At 47.8% G+C, this 20,802-nt stretch overlaps 1 long non-coding RNA gene across 1 annotated transcript in view; it reads left to right on the top strand.

Moving 5' to 3' along the window:
• LOC119953520 overlaps positions 1-20,802 on the top strand; it is an 80,466-nt gene that overhangs the window by 17,220 nt on the left and 42,444 nt on the right. Inside the window, exon 2 of the long non-coding RNA XR_005458039.1 lies at positions 15,235-15,405. This is a non-coding gene — a long non-coding RNA (uncharacterized LOC119953520). The remainder of the gene's footprint in view (positions 1-15,234; positions 15,406-20,802) is intronic.

The following is a 20,802-nucleotide window of genomic DNA, read 5'->3' as shown; positions in this document are numbered from 1 at the left end:
ATCGTAGGAAAATTATGGCTCTATGTACTTGGTGGTTTGTTCCCTAGTTAGAACATAGAACATAGAACATAGTTGAGGGCCATAAGTTACGCTTTAAGAATTGCCACTGAAAAGCGTATTGGTACAAGGCCCATTTATGCCTCCCGCACTGTGCTTTGTTCATTAAGTACTGCTCCAACTCTCACAAACACACCAGCCAGTTCTCCAGGAAGCAGTCCGAACAGCAAAAACAGACCAGCGCAGGTAATTGAAATGCTTCACGTGGGTTTATCACACCTTGGCCTTGGCCACAGAAACTAGGGATGGGATTCTCTGATCCTGGGGCTAAGTGTTGACGACGTCGTAAATGCCGGAGCGTTTTATGACGGCGTCATCCGGCTCCTAGGATCAGTGATCCTCTGCCGCACAGGGGGCCAGCATGACGTTGGAACGCTTCACACAGCTCCAGCTGCCGATACGGGCGTGAACACGGCCGGCGCGAGTTTGCGCTTGCGCGCCACGGCCGGCGCGAGTTTGCGCATGCACGTGGGTTGCTGTCTCTGCGTCGGCCCCGACGCAACATGGCGAAGTCCGGCGCGGAAGGACATAGGCCCCCTCCCTGAGATAGGCCCGCCTGCCGATCGGTAGGTCCCGATCGCAGACCAGGCCACTGTGGAGGCCCCCCCATGGAATCGGATCCCCCCTTGCCCACACCAGGACGGCCGGCGCAGCATGAAAGCCGAGGTCCCGCCGGGCGGGCCCACATGCGCACGGCGCCGGCGGGACTCGGCCGAACTCGGCGGGCATTCGGCCCGTTGAGTTTGGAGAATCAACGGGGGGGGGGCTGCGTTGGCGGACCGGCATCGGAGCAGCGTCGTGTGATTCGCGCCACACCCCGGCAATTCTCCGATCCTGCGCGGGGTCGGAGAATCCCGCCCCAGCCTCACCAATTCAATTAATTCACTGAGTGTGGTTGTCCTTGTCCAGAGGCAAGCGAGAGTGAGAGCAGGAGGTGGGGGTTAGTGTTGGCTGTGCATAGACTGAATGTCTCTCCACCGGGATTAGGCTAATGAAGAAGCTTGGTGCGCCCAATTCTGATAGGCCCAGGCTAAATTGGAGGAGGGCGGATGGGTGTGTGTGGGCAGGATAGACAATATCACTGCTATAGGTAAGAATACTCATTCAAAACACAAGGAAATCCAATTGCATGGTGCTCAGTTTGTGTCAAGCTTTAAAAAAAATAAAGTTAGAGTGCCCAATTCATTTTTTCCAATTAAGCGGCATTTTAGCGTGGCCAATCCACCTGCCCTGCACTTCTTTGGGTTGTGGGGGTGAAACACACGCAAAATAGGGGAGAATGTGCAAACTCCACACGGACAGTGACCCAGGGCCGGAATCGAACCTGGGACCTCGGCGCCGTGAGGCAGCAGTGCTAACCGCTGTGCCACCGTGCTGCCCCAAGTTTGTGTCAAGCTAAACATGGTGGCACTTGATAACTGTGGTGCTCCTTCACCAATGGCCCTGCCTTCCCATTCAATAACTTTGATTAGATCCAATTTTTGTTGGGATGTTCCCTTTGCTTGCTGGTTACATTTCCACTGGAGTTAAGCCAACAGAGTTGAAAGGAGACCATGAGGAAATTCGCCTCTCAAAATTGTCCATTCTATTTGGCTCATTACTAACATTGGCCTAGAATTTTCTGGATCAGGGTGTGGTAGTATGACTAGGGGTATTATGGTACCTTGGAAGTGAGCTGCTATTGGAGCAGAGGACTCGCTGCCCATTGGCCCGGGTAAGTCATACGCCTCTCAGCCAATCGCAGGTAGCTCCGCCTACAAGGCGGGATATAAGAACCCGTGCTTCCCGGCAGTCGGCCTGTGATTGTGCATCAGTGGGCATCTTGCATTGAGCAGCAAGAAGAACATTTCTTCCTCAACCCTCAACTCCAATCATTAAGGTGCAAATTTCTGTCAGTGCAAACTGAAAGCCTATAATCACAAACATACAAACATAGGATCAGAGGTAGGCCATTCAGCCCCTCGCGCCTGCTCCACCATTCAACAAGATCAAGCCTGATCTGTTTGTGTTGAGTTCCACATTCCCCATATATCCCCGATAACCTTAGATTCTGGCTGGGCAGAGGTAGAATCTATCTCTGCCTGAAAGATATTCAGTGACCCCACTTCTACTGCCTTCTGAGGCAGAGTTCCACAGTCACGCACCCTCAGAGAGAAAATATCACCTCACCTCTGACCTATAAGGGTGCCCACTAATTTTAAAACAGTGCCCCCTAGTTCTGGACTCACCCACAAGAGGAAACATCCTTTCAATGTCCACCTTGTCAACGTTTTTCAAGTCATAGACTTGACTAATAGACTTTAATCAAGTCACCCTCCCCTCACTCTTCCAAACTCTACTGGAAACAAGTCCTGCCTTACCAACCGTGGGCAGCACGGTAGCATTGTGGATAGCACAATGGCTTCACAGCGCCAGGGTCCCGGGTTCGATTCCCGGCTGGGTCACTGTCTGTGCGGAGTCTGCACATCCTCCCCGTGTGTGCGTGGGTTTCCTCCGGGTGCTCCGGTTTCCTCCCGCAGTCCAAAGATGTGCAGGTTAGGTGGATTGGCCATGATAAATTGCCCTTAATGTCCAAAATTGCCCTTAGTGTTGGGTGGGGTTACTGGGTTATGGGGATAGGGAAGGTGTTGACCTTGGGTAGGGTGCTCTTTCCAAGAGCCGGTGCAGACTCGATGGGCCGAATGGCCGCCTTCTGCACTGTAAATTCTATGTAATTCTATGTAACCTGCCCTCATTCCAGCTACCAATCTGGTAAATGAGATCAGTGGGGCAGTAGGGGCCTTGGTGAATGACAGAAACAAATCTCCTTAAACAATAAGACGTAATCATAGAGAAAGAAATAGTGTTACAAATAGGGAAGGAAATGTGGCGAATTGGAGTCAAATCAGGTACAGTCGGCGAGGGAAATAAAGATTAAATTGAGTGAGAGAAAGGGAAAATTGAAAAAATAATTTAAATACTAAGTTTTACAAGGATTTTAGATTTACTGCATGTCCAAGATTTCAATGATTCCCTTTCTGGGTCTCCAAGTTTGAGTTTTGTGTCAGGTCCGTTCATCACCTCATTAACAGAATCCTTACTTTGTAAATTACCAGCCCTAACTTTAAGCGTCATCTTCAATTCTTATTGAGGGTGCATATCCAGCAATATTGTGGCACTCTTTGGGACAAGAACACTTATCGATTGGAAGTACCCGTTTCTGTGTCAGTGGCGCAAATCGCTCATCAATTTCTGGTGATTCACCACTCTCGGGCTGTCTCTCTCTCTCACTAAAGGTTACTGGCTCTTTTTGACACGAATCACACCGCACACGGTGAACTCACTTTTATTTTCCCTGCAAAGTCATGAGGCCTGATTGCCACTTTCATTAGTGTAACTGGTTCAAGTGTCTGGCTTTAGTCGGTAGCCCTGCTTCCTTGAGATGCATCCCAAGCCTTTAAGTAAATCAATGCGCTTCCCTTGTCACTTTTAGGCATTTATTGCTTGTGACTGTATCAATTCTTTTGATCAATCCTAATTGTTGCTATACTGCAGGTCCAAGAACTGTCTCACTGTGTCAGAACTCAGAATTGTCACCTTCACTATTTGTCTTTATGCTGACATGCGACATCTCCTACTTGGCCTGATGTTCTTCACCAACTTCGCGTTAAGACTTGCTCAGTTTTGTGCTAAGCTTCTTGTCAACTTACAGTGGCACAACATGCCCATCTTGAAAGGAAGAATTCCATAATTCATCTTCAGGTCGACAGCTCACTCAACAATCATCTCCCATTTGAATTGCAGCTGAGGTGATAGTTCTTGGGCGAGATTCTCCGTCCAGTGAATCGCAAATCACGACCGGGCGGAGGATTGAATGGCAGCCGGAAATTGAGGTCCCGCCGGGCGCCTAACGGAACGCCATTCCGGCACGTCGGTTGTGGCGTGAATGCGATCCATGCCCCGCGCCGTTGGGCATGCAAATTGTACAGTAACGGCCGTTAGCATATCATTAACGGGCTCGACCCAGCAGCCTCCGGCCTCCCCCGATTCTTTGCCTCCGCCAGGCGGAAGGGACGCCAGCGTGATTCACTTTTGGCATTTAGAAACGGAAACCGGGTACGGCTGCTGAGGGTGAGAGAGGAGGTAAGACATGTTTCCGAAGGCACAACCATGGGCTGACAGTGACTGGCTGGGAGGGCGGCTTCCAGGGCCGGGGGGAGTAGCCGGGGGGGGGGGGGGGGGGGTTGGCGAAAAGATGGGCCGTGGACCCGGGGTGTCCCAGTACGGACCGCCATTGCTGCGGTCTGCAAGGCAACCATCTGGCTATGCACTCCCCAGACAGCCCACTGTGACCTGTAAATGTGCAGAGTGCCACCTACCGTATGGGATTCCCCCTTCCCCCTGCCCCCCCATGCCACCCCCGCAGGAACCCCCGGACCCCAGCCGACCCATCTACTGGATTGGCGTGGTCCAGCGTAGCCAGTGGCCCACCAGGATTTGGCACCTCTCAATGCCCCCATCCTGGGTGCTGCACCACTGCAGGGAGTCCGGGGGCGGGGGGGAGTGGGGGTGCAGAGTGGCAGCCCGAGCAGCGACGCATGCAGGGGGTCTGCAGCTGGTGGCTTGTGTGTGCGGGGCACTCGACCATGGCAGGCGGTACGGGTGTTGGCATGTGGTGCAGAGTGGGATGCAAGGGGGCTGCCGCTGGGTGGGATGCGGTGCCCACTGGCGGGGGGGGGGGGGGTGGTGAGGGGCGTGGGATGTGGGGATGTGGGAAGTATGGGTCATTCTCACGTTTATCCACATTATACTGCATCTGCCATACATTTGCCCACTCACTCAAATTGACCAAATGACACTGAAGCATCTCTGCGTCCTCCTCATAGCTCACTCTCCCACCCAGCTTTGTGTCATCTGTAAATTTGGAGACATTACATTTAGTTCCCACATCTAAATCATGCATGTGGATTGTAAATAGTTGGGGTTCCTGCAGTACGGCACTCGTCACTGCCTTCCATTTGGAAAAAGACTTGTTTATTCCAACTCTTTGTTTCCCGCCTGCCAACCAGGTTTCTATCCATCTCAATACACTACCTCCAATTCCACGTGCTTTAATTTTACACACAAATCTCCTCTGTGGGACCATGATGAAAGCCTTCTGAAAGTCCAAATAAACCGCATCAACTGGCTCTCCCTCATCAACTCTACCAGTTACACCCTCAAAGAATTTCAATAGATTTGTCAAGCATACTTCCCCTGGGGAAGCACGGTGACGCAGTGGTTAGCACTACTGCCTCACGGTACTGAGAACCCGGGTTCGATCCCATCCCCGGGTCACTGTCCGTATGGAGTATGCACATTCTCCCCGTGTCCACATTGGTCTCATCCCCATAACCCAAAAATGTTCAGGATAGGTGGATTGGCCACGCTAAAGTGCCCCTCAATTAAAAAAAAGCATGATTTCCCATTCCTCAATCCATTCTGACTCTGTCCTATCCTGCCGCTGTTTTCCAAGTGCTCTGCTATTGAACTTTTATAATGGACTCCAGCATTTCCCCACTACCAATGTCAGCTGACTGGTCCCTGATTCACGTTTCCCCTCTGCCTCCCTTTTTAAATAATGAGGTTAGATTAGCTATCCTCCAATCTGTAGGAACTGTTCCAGAATCTATAGAATCTTGGAAGGTGACTACCAATGCATCCACTATTTCTAGGGACACTTCCTTACGTATTCTAGGATGTAGATTATGAGGCCCTGGTCAGTTGGCCTTCAGCCTTCAATCTTATCACTTGCCTCAAACCATTTCCCTATCACTTCCCTGCTCAGTCCTCGACTGTACTCCCTGTACACCCATAACTGCGTGGCAAGATTTAACTCCAACTCAATCTACAAGTTTGCGGATGATACGACTGTGGTGGGCTGCATCTCAAACAACAACGAATCAGACTACAGGAGGGAGATAAATCACTTGGTTGCATGGTGTATTGAAACCAACCTCTCTCTAAATGTTGGAAAGACCAAGGAACTGATCATCGACTTCAGGGAGCGCAGCATGCCACACACTCCCGTCTGCATCAGTGGCTCCAAAGTAGAGATGGTCAATAGCTTTAAGTTCCTGGGGTCACCATCAATAACAGTCTGTCCTGGTCCAATCACGTTGATGCAACAGTCAAGAAAGCCCAACAACGTCTCTACTTCCTACGGAAGCTAAAGATATTTGGCATATCTGCATCGGCTCTCACAAACTTCTACACATGTGCCATAGAGAGCATCCTACCCGGCTGCATCACAGCTTGGCATGGCAACTGCTCGGTCCAAGATCACAAGAAACTGCAGACTGTGGTGAACTCAGCCCAACGTATCACACAAACTTGCCACCCCCCCCACATTGATTCTTTCTACATCTTCCGCTGCCTCAGGAAGGCAGGCAGCATTGACAGAGGCCCCTCTCACCCAGGCTTTGCCCTCTTCCAGACCCTTCCATCAGGCAGAAGGTACAGAAGTCTGAAGACTCGCACATCCAGACATTGGAACAGCTTCTTCCCCACAGCTACAAGACTTCTCAACGATTCCCCACCAGACTGATCTGTTCCCTGTAAGAAAACTATTCACGACACCCTATGCTGCACTTGCTCATGTATTTGCTTTGTTTGGCCCCTTGTTCCGCACTGTAACCAATCACTGTTTTGGCAATGTACTGTGTACATTCCTCGGCTGCAGAAAAATACTTTTCACTGTACTTCGGTACAGGTGACAATAAATCAAATCAATCAATCAATACTAATACTGATTATTATGGGGTTATTTTGTTGCATTTCATTGTTTGTTGTTATATTTTCTGTAAAAAATTCCAATAAAAATTATTTATATAAAAAAATACTAATACTGATTTCCTTCAGTTCCTCCCTCTTGTTAAACCCTGCGTCCCCCAACATTTCTGGTACTTTATTTGTGTCCTCCTTTGTGAAGACAGAACAAAGTATGTGTCTAGTTAGTCAGCCATTTCATTGTTCCCCATGATAAATTACCCTGTTTCTGACTGTAAGGGACCTACATTTGTCTTCACCAATGTTTAACTCTTCACGCATCTATAGAAGCTTTTATAGTCAGTTTTTCTGTTCCCTGCAAACTTACTCCCGTACTCTATTTTCCCCTTCTTAATCAATCCCTTTGTCCTCCTTTGCTGAATTCTGAACTAGTCTCAATCCTCAGGTCTGCTGCTTTTTTTCTGGCCAATTTGTATGCCTCTTCCTTGGATCCAAAACCATCTCTAATTTCCCTTCTGAGCCATGGCTTGGCCACCTTTCCCATTTTATTTTAGTGCCAGACAGGAATGAACAATTGTTGCAGTTCACCCATGTACAATTTGCCACAGCCTATCCAGCTCAAAGGGGGGGGGGGGGGGAAATTGGACAGGTACAAGGTGGCATCATACAACAGATGCCAACTTGTGCCAACCACGTTAAACTGGTCAGTTGGCATTTTGCCCATGAACCAACTCAGGCGGAAAGCTAATCCTGAACAATGTTTCTTCACTTACAATTCATCACAGTAAATAGTTGATGTTCTGTTACTGACCAAGTAGATTTTTTAAATTATTGAGCTGAGGGCCGGGATTCTCCACCCCTGTTTTCGGTGGGCAGGAAAGCCGGTGAATCTAACAGGAGCCCCCGAACGACTTGTACGCCGGTGAGATTTCCCGTTCAGATTGTCCCCACGCCTCCACCCCACGCCAATGACATAATGGGGTTCCTGCCGCGAAAGGTCCGGCACGCCATTAGCATTTATTTACATCTCATTAGCGGGCTTCCTTGCTTTATTATCCCCCCCCCCCCCAGGTTAGGAAATCCTCCCTGCCGACATTGGGACGTCAGTGGGGTTTACAACAGATCTCGACCAACGAGGACCTGATAAACAGTCCCTACCGGAGCACAGATGTAAATACAGCCCTCGGGGGAAAAGGAACATGCCCGGGCCGTACCCTGACAGTGCCCCCTGGTACTGCTCCCTGGCACTGCCCCGGCACCAGCACTGTCCTGGGACTTAGGATCAGGCACGGCAGTACCTCTTCCGGCCATTGCAGCGCTGCGCCTGGATGGGCTGGACAGCTGTGGCCAATCTGATTGGCTCACAGCTCTCCAGGGTGGTTCATCTATCCAAGGGCTGATGGAGGTCCTGCCTGCTGCCAATCAATGCTCCATTAAGCATAAAACAGAGGGCAAATCAGAGTTGGTGGGAATTCAGGCCCTAAGCTCTGAGGAACATCATAAAAGAAGGAAATTGAGGTGGAGAGGTTTAGGGAGGAAATTTCAGAGCCTAGGGACCAGGCAGTGGAAGATAAATCCACCAGTGGTAGAGCAAAGGAAGAGTAGATAAATGCAGTTAGAAAAATGCAAAGTTCTCAGGAGAGCTGACGAAGGTTATAGAAATACAAAGAGACAAAACCGTGGAACAACACCTAAGCATTCATGGACTCAGGGTCAATATAGATCAGCAAGTACTGGGTGGCGGGTGAGCAGGATTTTGTGTGCAAAGATGGCGGAAACCATTGAAAGTGCTGCCGCCATTTTTGTTTGGATTAATATTTTACAGGACAAACATGGCAAGGGTTGGAGAAAATGTGGCTGCAGAATGTTGAAATCAGGTGACGATCCCCAGCACAGGTCAAAAGCACCAACAGGAAAAGTCCTTGCAAGCGGTCTGACCAGCCAAGACCTTTCTCTCTCATCTGACTGTGCACACTTTCTGTACTGGGAGGTGGACTGTTTAAGCAACGTAAAACTCGCAAGTATAAGTTCACTACCCCGAGGATCTCTCCATGTTTTTCATCTTCTCTTGCTGTCTTATCAATCACGTTCCTTGTTAGTTTTTCAAGTAACCTTCAGCAACCCTCAAATCTACTGCGGGTCTGCTGTGGATGGAGTTAAAGGGAGACTGAATGGGCCGCAGAAGGTTTTGCTGGTCTCTGTAATGTGGGATCAATCTTGTGATTTCTCAAGACTGCTGATATAATGCTGGGTTATCAACAGCTTGCTCATAATCATATGAGCCCATCAGGAAGATCTGGGCACAATCATTCGCTGATTAGCTTGTGAAAGCTGTTCTCTGTGACAATGAGGAAAGTGAAGTTATTTTGACGTGTTTTGAAGAGTGGCCATTGAGCGGAAGGCAGCTAACATCAGTGCAATCACTCAACGCCTTCAGAAACAGAGAAAGGAAATGTGTTGCAAATGGTTTAAAGGATCGGTGGAATTTCTTTGCATGTGTTTTGATTTTATCAGACAAAATAACTGGAAATTCAAAAGGAAATGGACAGGAACAGACCTTAAGGTTACCGATTTGTAGGTAATTTGCAGAATGTTTTTGCTACTTTGGAATCAGATTGTCTAGTTCTTTAGAAATTAAGGGCGGGATTTCGCAGGGTGCTCACCCCCCATCCTGACTATAAAGTCAGGTTAAAGGGGGTTATGACCGTGCGGGTATTGCCCCCAAGGGCAGGTAGGTTACCTGGTATCAACCTCGCCCACCAGCGCCAGGCCACAAAATCCAGCCCACATATACAGGAGCACCAGTACACAAGAACAGGAGTAGACCATTAAGTCCTTCAAGTCGATTCTAGCATCCAGTTAGATCATGGTTGATCGATATCTCAACTCCATTTACCTACTTCTGTTCAATTTTCCTTGGTCCACAGACCTAAAGAAACTCTACCGATCTCGGACTTGAAAGGACTTGTTCACAGGATTGCTGGGAAATCCTCAGTCTTGTTCTCCCAACTGGAAGCATAAGGGACGCAGGCAGGTAGCAACAGAACCGCCTGCAAGATCCCCTCCAAATTACACACCATCCTGACATGGAACTATATCACCAATCCTTCACTGTCACTGGAACCCACTCCCTAACAGCACTGTGGGTGTACCTACACCACGTAGACAGCAAACGGTTAAAGAAACTGACTCATCACCAGCTTCTCAAGGGCAATTAGGGATGGGAAATAAATTCTGGCTTGGCCACATCCCATGCATGAATAAAGAAGATACAATTCCATCGACCACCACCCTCCCCCTCTCTCACTTTCTGGCCCAGGTAATTATGCCTTTTAAGGAAGAGAGGGGCAGCACGGTAGCATAGTGGTTAGCACTGTTGCTTCACAGCTCCAGGGTTCCAGGTTTGATTCCAGCTTGGGTCACTGTCTGTGCGGAGTCTGCACATCCTCCCCGTGTGTGCGTGGGTTTCCTCCGGGTGCTCCGGTTTCCTACTACAGTCCAAAGATGTGCAGGTGAGGTGGATTGGTCATGCTAAATTGCCCTTAGTGTCCAAAAAGATGGGGTGGGGTTACTGGGTTACGGGAATAGGGTGGAGGTGTGGGCGTAAATAGGGTGCTTTTTCCAAGGGCCGATGCAGACCCGATGGGTTGAATGGCCTTCTGCACTGTAAATTCTACGATTCTATGAGAGTTCCACATTTTCACTACCCTTAGTGTGAAAATGCTTCCTTATTCCACTTCCCCGCTACAGTTGGCTTCATCGATCCTGGGTTAGGGAAGGGAAATCAAGCTGTTACCTATTGTTGTATTACAAAGAACAAAGAACAAAGAAAAGTCCAGCACAGGAACAGGCCCTTCGGCCCTCCAAGCCCGTGCCGACCATGCTGCCCGTCTAAACTAAAATCTTCTGCACCTCCTGGGTCCGTATCCCTCTATTCCCATCCTATTCATGTATTTGTCAAGATGCCCCTTAAATATCGCTATCGTCCCTGCTTCCACCATCTCCTCCGGCAGCGAGTTCCAGGCACCCACTACCCTCTGTGTAAAAAACTTGCCTCGTACATCTCCTCTAAACCTTGCCCCTCGCACCTTAAACCTATGCCCCCTAGTAATTGACCCCTCTACCCTGGGAAATAGTCTCTGACTATCCACTCTGTCCATGCCCCTCATAATTTTGTAGACCACTATCAGGTCGCCCCTCAACCTCCGTCGTTCCAGTGAGAACAAACCGAGTTTATTCAACCGCTCCTCATAGCTAATGCCCTCCATACCAGGCAACATCCTGGTAAATCTCTTCTGCACCCTCTCTAAAGTCTCCACATCCTTCTGGTGATTCAGAATTCTCAGTCAGTACGGGAATTGAGCACAATTCACAGCTGCACAAGAGACCGATTTGATGTTTTTACAGAGCAAGTTCAAACCAGCCCTTCTATTGTACAATGTAGCATGGCAAGTTGAAGATTACGGATGAGATTCCCCCACCCCACCCCCATCCATGGCATGTTTTGAGGCACTGGAAGCAACCCACCAAGATATAGATAGAGATAGAGAAATACAGCACAGAACAGGCCCTTCGGCCCACGATGTTGCGCCAAACTTTTGTCCTAGGTTAATCATAGAATTTTGGACAATTTTTCATGGCCAATCCACCCAACCTGCACATCTTTGGACTGTGGGAGGAAACCGGAGTACCCGGAGGAAACCCACGCAGAATATGTAGAGGGACAGGTAGTATTGAGGAAGCAGGGGGTCTGCAGAAGGACCTGGACAGACTAGGAAAATGGGCAAAGAAGCGGCAGATGGAATACAATGCGGAAAAGCATGAGGTTATGAACTTTCTAAGGAGGAATGGAAGCATAGACTATTTTCTCAATGGGTAATGCTTAGGAAATCAGAAGCACAAAAGGACTTGGGAGTCCTTGTTCAAGATTCTCTTTAGGTTCATGTGCAGGTTCAGTCGGCAGTTAAGAAGGCAAATGCAATGTTAGCATTAATGTCAAGAGGACTAGAATACAAGAGCAGGGAGGTACTTCGGAGGCTGTATAAGGCTCTGGTCAGACCCTATTTGGTGTATTGAGAGCAGTAAGGAAGGATGTGCTGGCCTTGGAAAGGGTCCAGAGGAGGTTCACAAGAACGATCCCTGGAATGAAGAGCTTGTTGTGTGAAGAACGGTTGAGGGCTCTAGGTCTGTACTTGGAGTTTAGAAGGATGAGGGGGGATCTTATTGAAATGTACAGGATTCTGTGAGGCCTGGATAGAATGGGCATAGAGAGGATGTCTCCACATCGGAAAAATTAGAAGCAGAGGGCACAATCTCAGACTAACGGGATGAGGAGGAATTTCTTCAGCCACAGGGTGGTGAATCTGTGGAACTCTTTGCTGCAGATGGCTATGGAGGCCAATTCACTGAGGGTCTTTAAGACAGCGATAGATAGGTTCTTGATTAATAAGGGGATCGGGGAGGGCAGCACGGTGGCCTAGTGGTTAGCACAACCGCCTCACGGCACTGAGGTCCCAGGTTTGATCCCGGCTCTGGGTCACTGTCCGTGTGGAGTTTGCACATTCTCCCCGTGTCTGCGTGGGTTTCGCCCCCACAACCCAAAAATCTGCAGAGTAGGTTGATTGGCCACGCTAAATTGCCCCTTAATTGGAAAAAATAATTGGGTAATCTAAATTTTAAAAAAATAAATAAAAAATAAGGGGATCGGGGTGATGAGGAGAAGGCAGGAGAATGGGGATGAGAAAAATATCAGCCATGATTGAATGGCGGAGCAGCCTCGATGGGCCGAGTGGCCTAATTCTGCTCCTAGGTCTGATGGTCTGAGGGCGTTTCCCGTTGTTTGCGCCATCCATCCCCGGAGAACTTGTGGCGAGGGTTCGGCGGGGTGGGACCGGAGGACCCCACCAGCGGGGAGGGCATGGAAATCCCGCCCAAGCTTAAATTAGAGACAAGAAGACGCACAGCACAACTAAAGTTTGAAGGCAGGACTGTGAGCGGGAATGAACCTTTGTCATAGAATTGACTACCAATGTTCACCTTAAATGAACACACATAACTCATGGATGAAGCATGAGCAAGGATGAAGTGGGGGGGGGGGGGGGGGGGGGGGAAGGTGAGGAAAGGAGTTGCTTCTCAGGGTTACATTAAATGGGAACATCAGCTGTGTGATATTTCAATATATCACCTGGTTTTTGCAGGTTTCTTTCGAATTGCGAGCATGTCTGTGGGAATTAACAATTGTGCAGTAGCGTGTTATGATGGCCACTGTGACTTGTTATTTATTTACAATATATTGTTACTGCATCTGCAAAGCCTATGATTTGTCCATTACACATTTTAAAGGTACGTTCAAGAGCCAATGCATCATGAGGCTGAAGTCACAATGACTCAAGTTGCAACATTTTGTCAGCGCGCAATGTTTTAATCTGCAGGTACCGACAAATCAGAGCGGGAGTTTAATCCCAGGATATATGGAGCTCATTTCAGTCTTGGCAACTCCATCCACCAAAGGCTCCTGTTATCTTGACAAATAGGATTACCATGCTCCAGTTATGAACCATACCAGAGTGCTCGCGACCTGCTTGCTACCCTTTATTAAAGACACTGCATTGGCGATGAGTATTGAACTATCAAGTGACTATTTGATGTTGATTGTTCGTGCTAAGACTGGAGGCTGAGAGGGCTGGGCAACCAGGCGTTTGGGGCCTCTGAAGGGGGCTCTCGAGGGTAATTAGGGATGGGTTGGCATAGACTTTGATTCTGCGCAAAATGGTTTGTGTGCAAAGTGCGAAAACATCATCCTGCTTCAGTTTGAATTGCTCTTGTAAGCTTATTCACAGTATATTAGACTGAAGTGTGTTTGAGTTTGTTTGTGATCCACTTCAATCATACTGTCAAACAACACCGAGAAAAAGAACATGTGAGCTTAACACATATAGATCAAGAGACGTTTGCTAAAATAAATCTCTCCCTGTGAGCACGGTGTGATTGAGCGTATGCAGCAGAGAGGATGCTGAAGAACCACAAGGTGAAGGTTTGCTCTACAAGGGCAGGGGGCAGCATAGAGATCATGTTACTGGACGAGTAATCCACAGGCCTGGATTATTGATCCGGAGGCACGAATCCAAATCTCGCCACATTCTAGAGATATCACAGACAGAAGGGGAATCACAGTTTGGTCTTGTTGTAGTTTTCAGCAATTAGGAATTGGAGAGCAAGGAGATTGATGTTAGCCAGACCTGCAGCTTAAGGAGAAAATGGTGACTTTATTGTCCACCACACAGCACGCGGGTGAGAGCTCAGGCTCAGTTTGAAGGCCAAGGAGTTAGAAGCAAGCTGGAGGATTAGCCTAGCTGAGAATAGCATTAAGAAAGGAAAAGAACAGACCCTTGGGTGAGGCGAAACACTTTGGATTGGTTCCAGGTGATTGGATGTCTACTCAAGTGACCGGGTAATGTAACAGAATTGGGAAGTTTTGGTTGGTCATTAAAAGCAGAAAGAAATCCACTTGTGAATTGCCAACAAAAAGTTGATAGTGTTCAATTGATAGTGCGTAGGCATTGATACAGATAAGTTATTTGAAATGGTGAAATTTTGTTGTGTCAATCTTTCAGATAATAACTAGAAGTTCCAATTTCTCTTTAAGCCATTATCAGTCTCTGTGGAAATCATAACACCCCTTAGTTCTTAGTCTGTACCCCAACACCCACAGCATTTCCTCTCATCCAGAACCAAATATTGTACTACACAACTCACAAGAGCACTCTCTCCATTAATGTCAGCCAGCAGTACTAACAGATATTAATGACAAATATTAACTCATCTAAGATTCTGAAGGAACTTTGAGAGATGCAGACAGTTTAAAGAGGGAAAGAGTTTAGAATTCCTGTCCCTAATCAACTAATCTTGCAGCCCAGACAAGATATATTTCTCTCTTATTTTGTTTAGTCAGAGTTCTCTTCCAGGAGAGTATTTTTTAAAAGTTTAAAGCTTAACCTCAACATCCTTTAGTTTTGATTAATGGGCAAGGCCATAAATAAATCATATTGTTTTAAAATGCTGAATACATGGGAAGACATTTATGTTTCCCACTTTCCTAAGTATTATTGGCAGGACAACCTGTTGAGATTTGGAATATATGTGTCTGCGGACAATCATCACCGCTGGGTGTGTTAAAACATATTAATTACTTTGCGGTATTTGCAGTGAGTAGGGGGAGTGTGTCACCTTGATGTATCACCTTGCCCAGTTCTCTTAAAGGAATTTTAAACTTGCATTTACATAGCAACCTCTAAAGATTACACAATGCCCCAAAGCACTTTACAACAAATGAAGTTGGTTTGATTTGTAGCCGCTGTTGTAATGTCGAAAACACAAGTAAGCCCCACACAAACGATAATGTGATAATAAGTGGATAATCTTTTTTTTCAGTGATGTTGATTGAGGGATAACCATTGGCAGGATACCGTGGATAACACCCCAACTCTCTTTGAAAAATTGCCATGAAGACTTCTATATCCCCTGAGAGGGAGTTCAATGACTAATCCAAAAGATGCAATGCCTCCAACAGTGCACCACAGCATTACTAGTTACTGCACTTGGGTGAGTCTAGATTTTAGGAGCAGAAGTAGGCCATTCAGCCCATCAATCTGCCTCGCCATTCAACGCGATCGTGGCTGATCTGACAATCCTCAACTCCACTTTCCCGCCTTATCCCCATAACCCTTGATTCCCTTGCTGATTAAAAATCTGTCTATTTCAGCCTTGAACATACCTAACGACCCAGCCTCTATAGCCCTCTGCAGTAAAGAATTCCCCAGATTCATTACCCGCTGAGAGAAGAAATTCCTCCTCATTCTGTCTCAAATGGGCTATCACTTACTCTGAGATGATGCCGTCTGGTCCTAGACATTCCGACAAGGAGTACAAACTCTCAGTATCTATCCTGTCAAGACCCCTGGAAATCTTATATGTCTCAATGAGGTCGCCTCTCGATTTTCTAAACAAAATGAGTACAGGCCCCAAACTACTCAACCTGTCTTCAAAAAGAAAAATCCTTCCATACTCGGAATCAACCCGGTAAACCTTCTCTGGACTGTCTCCAATGCCAGTATATCTTTGCTTTGATAAAGGGACTGAAACTGTTCACAGTATTCCATGTGTGGTCTAATTATTGCCTTGCATAGTTTGAGAAAGGCTTTCCTATTTTTATACTCCATTCCCTTTGAAGTAAAGGCAAAAAAATCTGTTTGCCTTCCCTATCACCTGCTTAACATGCATGCTGACATTTTGTGATTTATGCCCGAGGACCCCCAAATCGCTTTCTGCAGTCCTTTTCCATTTCGATTAGGATCAGAATTTTCCATTTGAAAAATGAAATGAAAATCACTTATTGTCACGAGTAGGCTTCAATGAAGTTACTGTGAATGCCCCTAGTCGCCACAGTCTGGCGTCTGTTCAGGGAGGCTGTTACGGGAATTGAACTGTGCTGCTAGCCTGCCTTGGTCTGCTTTCAAAGCCAGCGATTTAGCCCAGTGTGCTAAACCAGCCCACCAGAGGTGAATCACCACTGGGTTGCGCTTTGCGTGGCGGTGATTACGAGGGATTCCCTCGTGAATCCCGCTATCGGGCCGCCATTTTGAGTGGGCGGCCCGGCAGCACGTTCCCCAACCCCCCAGCAATGCAACTCAGCCCCCTCCCACCACAGGATTGTCTGGGTCATCGCCCCACACAGTACGAGGGTGACCCAGAGACTCCCATAAAAGAGACTCTACCAGGAACCCCCCCCCAATTACAGATATCCCACCAGAGATCTTTTATAAGAGAATGTCCCATTACAAAGACCTCTGACTGGAAGCTAGAAAGCATTCCAGACAGAGTCAGCGAAAAAAAGCACTGCTTTAAAGCTCACCTGTGCAATACACCTGTTGGTTCAGGCAGAGGAAGCATTACCTGTAAATTCCTAAAAAGAGAAAACTGCATCGGCTGGGTCCAAACCCCCTCAGATTTTTAATCTGCAAGGCTTTCATTTCTTGCACACACAGCCAGCTGTCTGGATTGTTGAATCACACATCACTTTACGCATGTGTGGATTTCAAGTAGCCAACTGTGAAACCAGCCATCATGTTTATGTTTGACCACATCAAAGACGGTTAAGTGCTCTCTGCAGAGAGAGGAAGTAATAGCACGTAACTGTCTTTGGTCCAAGGGCTGTCAATTAAAGCTAGAGCGGATATTCACACTGGAGAATCCAGTGCCCAGCCCGATAATAAGATGCAAATGGGGCATGGCGGCTTACCTCAGAGACGGGTGGGGGGGGGGGGGCTCCTTTTAAATGCTTCCCCAGCACTTGTTCCAAGTCAAATTGAGGGGGTGACTGCCAGGAATACCTGCACCAGGCTTCATGGCATTGCCCTCGGCAACCTTCCTGATGGGGTCAAGCAGAGGCGGGGTACCCTCTACCCACGACCGGGCAGATGTCCATCCAGCTAAGTGACCAACCCTGCCTGGGAGGCTGTGGCCGCCAGATCATTCCAAAAGAGGACAGGGCTGCAGTGTTGGAAGACGATTAATGACCTCATTCATGCAGCCAGGGTATGCCTGCCTCTCCATGTCTCCCTCAGCACCCCTTAACACAGACCTCACACCTCCACGGTGAGCTCACTAAAATCCCCCAGTAGTTCCGATGTCCATAACATGCCCGCTCCCACTCACCATTGTAATAACTAGAAAAGACAGCATTGTAATAATTGGCTAGTGTCAAAAATCACTTTGATCACCCATCTAGAGCATCCAAACTGACATGTCATGTTGCTACCCTCTGCAGACCCTTCTGCAAACTTAGCTCAGCCCTTCCTCCCTGTGCAGTGTGAGAACGACAGCACAATCTCACGCCCACCTCCCACACCGATGACCAGGTAATGTTGTGTCACTGCTGGCATAGGCCCCCCAGCACCGCCCCCCCCCAACCCTCATCCAAGGAAGCCCCCCCCCCACCTCCACCCATCAATGATCAGGCCTCTCGTGTCTGCCAGCATTCTCCAGCTATCTGAGATCTCTACAGTGGAGAAGGAGGCCATTCGGCCCATCAAGTCTGCACTGACCCTCTGAAAGTGTCACAAGTAGCCTTACATTAACATTACAATGAAGTTACCGTGAAAATGCCCTAGTCACCACACTCCGGCGCCTGTTCGGGTACACTGAGGGAGAATTCAGAATGTCCAAATCACCTAACGAGCACATCTTTCGGGATTTGTGGGAGGAAACCGGAGCACCCGGAGGAAACCCATGCAGACACAGGGAGAACGTGCAGACTCATCCCAGATAGTGACCCAAGCCAAGAATTGAACCTGGGACCCTGGCACTGTGAAGCAACAGTGCTAACCACTGTGCTACCGTGCAAAGTCTCAGCTGTCCGTGTACCACACCCTTCGCCCCACATTGGTGAGGAGTGAGGGAGATGTCCCAGCGGGAGGGCTCTCTAATGATATTAGAATGTATTTAAACAAGGTTCCCAGCCTTCCGTGGCAGGATTCTCGTTAAGCCACTGGCGAGGGACCTGGAAAATCAGAAAACGCGATCTCGCCGGCAGGAATTGTGTTTCCCGATTCTCGCCGTATATTCTGCCGCGTCGCCACTCTCGCTGACCCTTTGCATCAAAATTCCACCCATTGCGTTACAGTCCACTAAGTTAGGAGGAAAATCTGATGGGGAGTGAGTTGCAGGAAGCAAGTGTGTGCCTTCCTGGTAGTATGGGCGACACAAAGAGATTTAATACTTCATAGATGCGACATGAAAGTAACAAAATTGCAGAGGAGGGCACGGCTGAGGTCAACGATGCAAGAGTAGGCCGAAGGGGTTATGTTTCTTCATTCAAAGCAGATATGCATTGAGTCTGCACATACCTAGTCAAAATATGGTTTCATTTAATACATTAAAAACAAACTGTAACACATGTTCATACCACATATGACTCTCTTCCTGTCTTACATTAAGCATTCCTCTTAACTTCTTGTTATCTAATACTGCCTAAAAAGTCTGCAAAAAAAACAAGTAATTCCGCCCCAACTCATGATTCAAAAATGAATTGAACCCCTCTGCCAGAGATTGAAAGTTAAGAAAGGCAGTAAAATTGCTCATTGATTGTATCATTATGGTCCTGGAACATGACTGGACGTTGAATTCTGCCGCAATCAATCAATGTTTCTGTCCTGGGGAAGGTGGGAACAGGTGACTGAGTTGGATGATCAACCATGATCATAATGAATGGAGGAGCAGGCTCGAAGGGCTGAATGGCCTACTCCAGCTTCTTTTCTCTATGTTTCCCTGTTTATCCTCAAAACCTGCATCAATGGTATTTACAGATAAATTACACTTCATATTTGCAGTTATATTGTCGCTGGAGTACTAATCCAGAGAGCCAGGTTCGTATTCCACCATGGCAGAGAGTAAAATTTCAATTCAGTAAAATTCTGGAATTAAAAGTCGAGTAATGACCATAAAATCAAGGTGAGTGTTGCCAAAGCCCATCTGGTTCACTAATGTCCTGGAGGGAGGGAAATCTGCCATCCGTACCTGGTCTGGCCTACATGTGACTCCAGACACCCGAAAAAGTGTATGACTCTTATCAGCCCTCTCAAATGGCCTAGCAAGCCACTCAGTTAAAGTACAGTTAGGGATGGGCAATAAATGCTGGCCTAGCCAGTGACACCTCCACCCCCCCGATGAATGAATGAAAAAAATATTTGTCCGTGACACTTTACTGGAGCTGTGCCTCAATATCCCCACAGTTCCCAGTCAGTCTCCAGAGCTTTATTCAAATGCACCTTCATGTGCAATTTTAAACAGTGCTGGCTGTTGACCGCAGGAACAATAATTGTGTTTTTTGTAGTACAAAAGTTGTAATCGGAGAAAGGCTGGCACCAAATCAAAGATGGAAACATTGGGATGAACATTTCTGGTCCCTGGGTAGTGGGACTGAAAGTGGATGGAAGTGGGTGGTAAATCCCGGGGCCGAGTTCTTCCAGTGACAGGCTGTGAGGCATATCAGCTTGCCACTTCATGACTGGGCAACTTGTTTGCATAATGAAGGTCCCAATTAAGGGGTCACTTTACAGGGCCAATTTGTTGATGGCAGGGAAGACCATCCCCACTCCACCGTCAGCCTAGTAGCCCCCTCTAGTACTGGTGGACCATCAGAGCCAGAGGCTGGGAAAGCAATTCAACGTGGCTACTGCCCTGAACCATTCCAAGTCTTCATTTTTACTTACCAGTCCAATGGCACCTTCATTGTGTGCCGGCCACAAGGTCTCCTAGCTGCCTCAGCAACCCCAATGGGACTGCTGACGCTTTAGAGTTACTGGTTGTCTGGCTAGGCCTGGAGCCTCAATAGCCCACCTGCCATGCTTAAAGCAGGAGCTCAAAACTCATGGTGAAATTCAGCCCGTTTAGACAGGTGACCACAAGCACAATCAAAGAGATGAGTTTTTAAAAAATTTTAGAATAGCCAATTCAATTTTTTTTCCAACTACTTGACAATTTAGCGTGGCCAATCCACCTAACCTGCACATCTTTGGGTTGTGGGGGCGAAACCCACGCAAACACGGGGAGAATGTGCAAACTCCACACGGACAGTGACCCAGAGTGGGGATCGAACCTCCGAGTCGCGAGGCAGCAATGCTAACCACTGCGCCACCGTGCTGCCCTTAAAGAGATAAGTTTTAAACAGCACCTTACAGGAGGAGAAAATGGGAAATAAATTCAAGGCATTAGAACCTGTGCAGCTGAAGCTCTAGCCATCAAACTCGCCCAGTAGTAACAAAAGGTTTATTGAGTTACTATAACAATAATTGCATGAGTTCTTTACCTTGACTTTGGTACTAGTGATAAGGTTAACAGGATCTAACTACAGTAACTATACGTAACTCCACTAGCCATCTGAACTAATCTGATACTGCCCTGGTCACAGTGCACCCAAGATAGAGGGAGAGACACAATGTG

Source organism: Scyliorhinus canicula, chromosome 18, assembly GCF_902713615.1.
Source record: "Scyliorhinus canicula chromosome 18, sScyCan1.1, whole genome shotgun sequence".
In the NCBI taxonomy this organism is placed as follows: domain Eukaryota; kingdom Metazoa; phylum Chordata; class Chondrichthyes; order Carcharhiniformes; family Scyliorhinidae; genus Scyliorhinus; species Scyliorhinus canicula.
The sequence above is the reverse complement of the archived record's forward strand: the minus strand, read 5'-3'. Positions and strand labels throughout refer to the sequence as shown.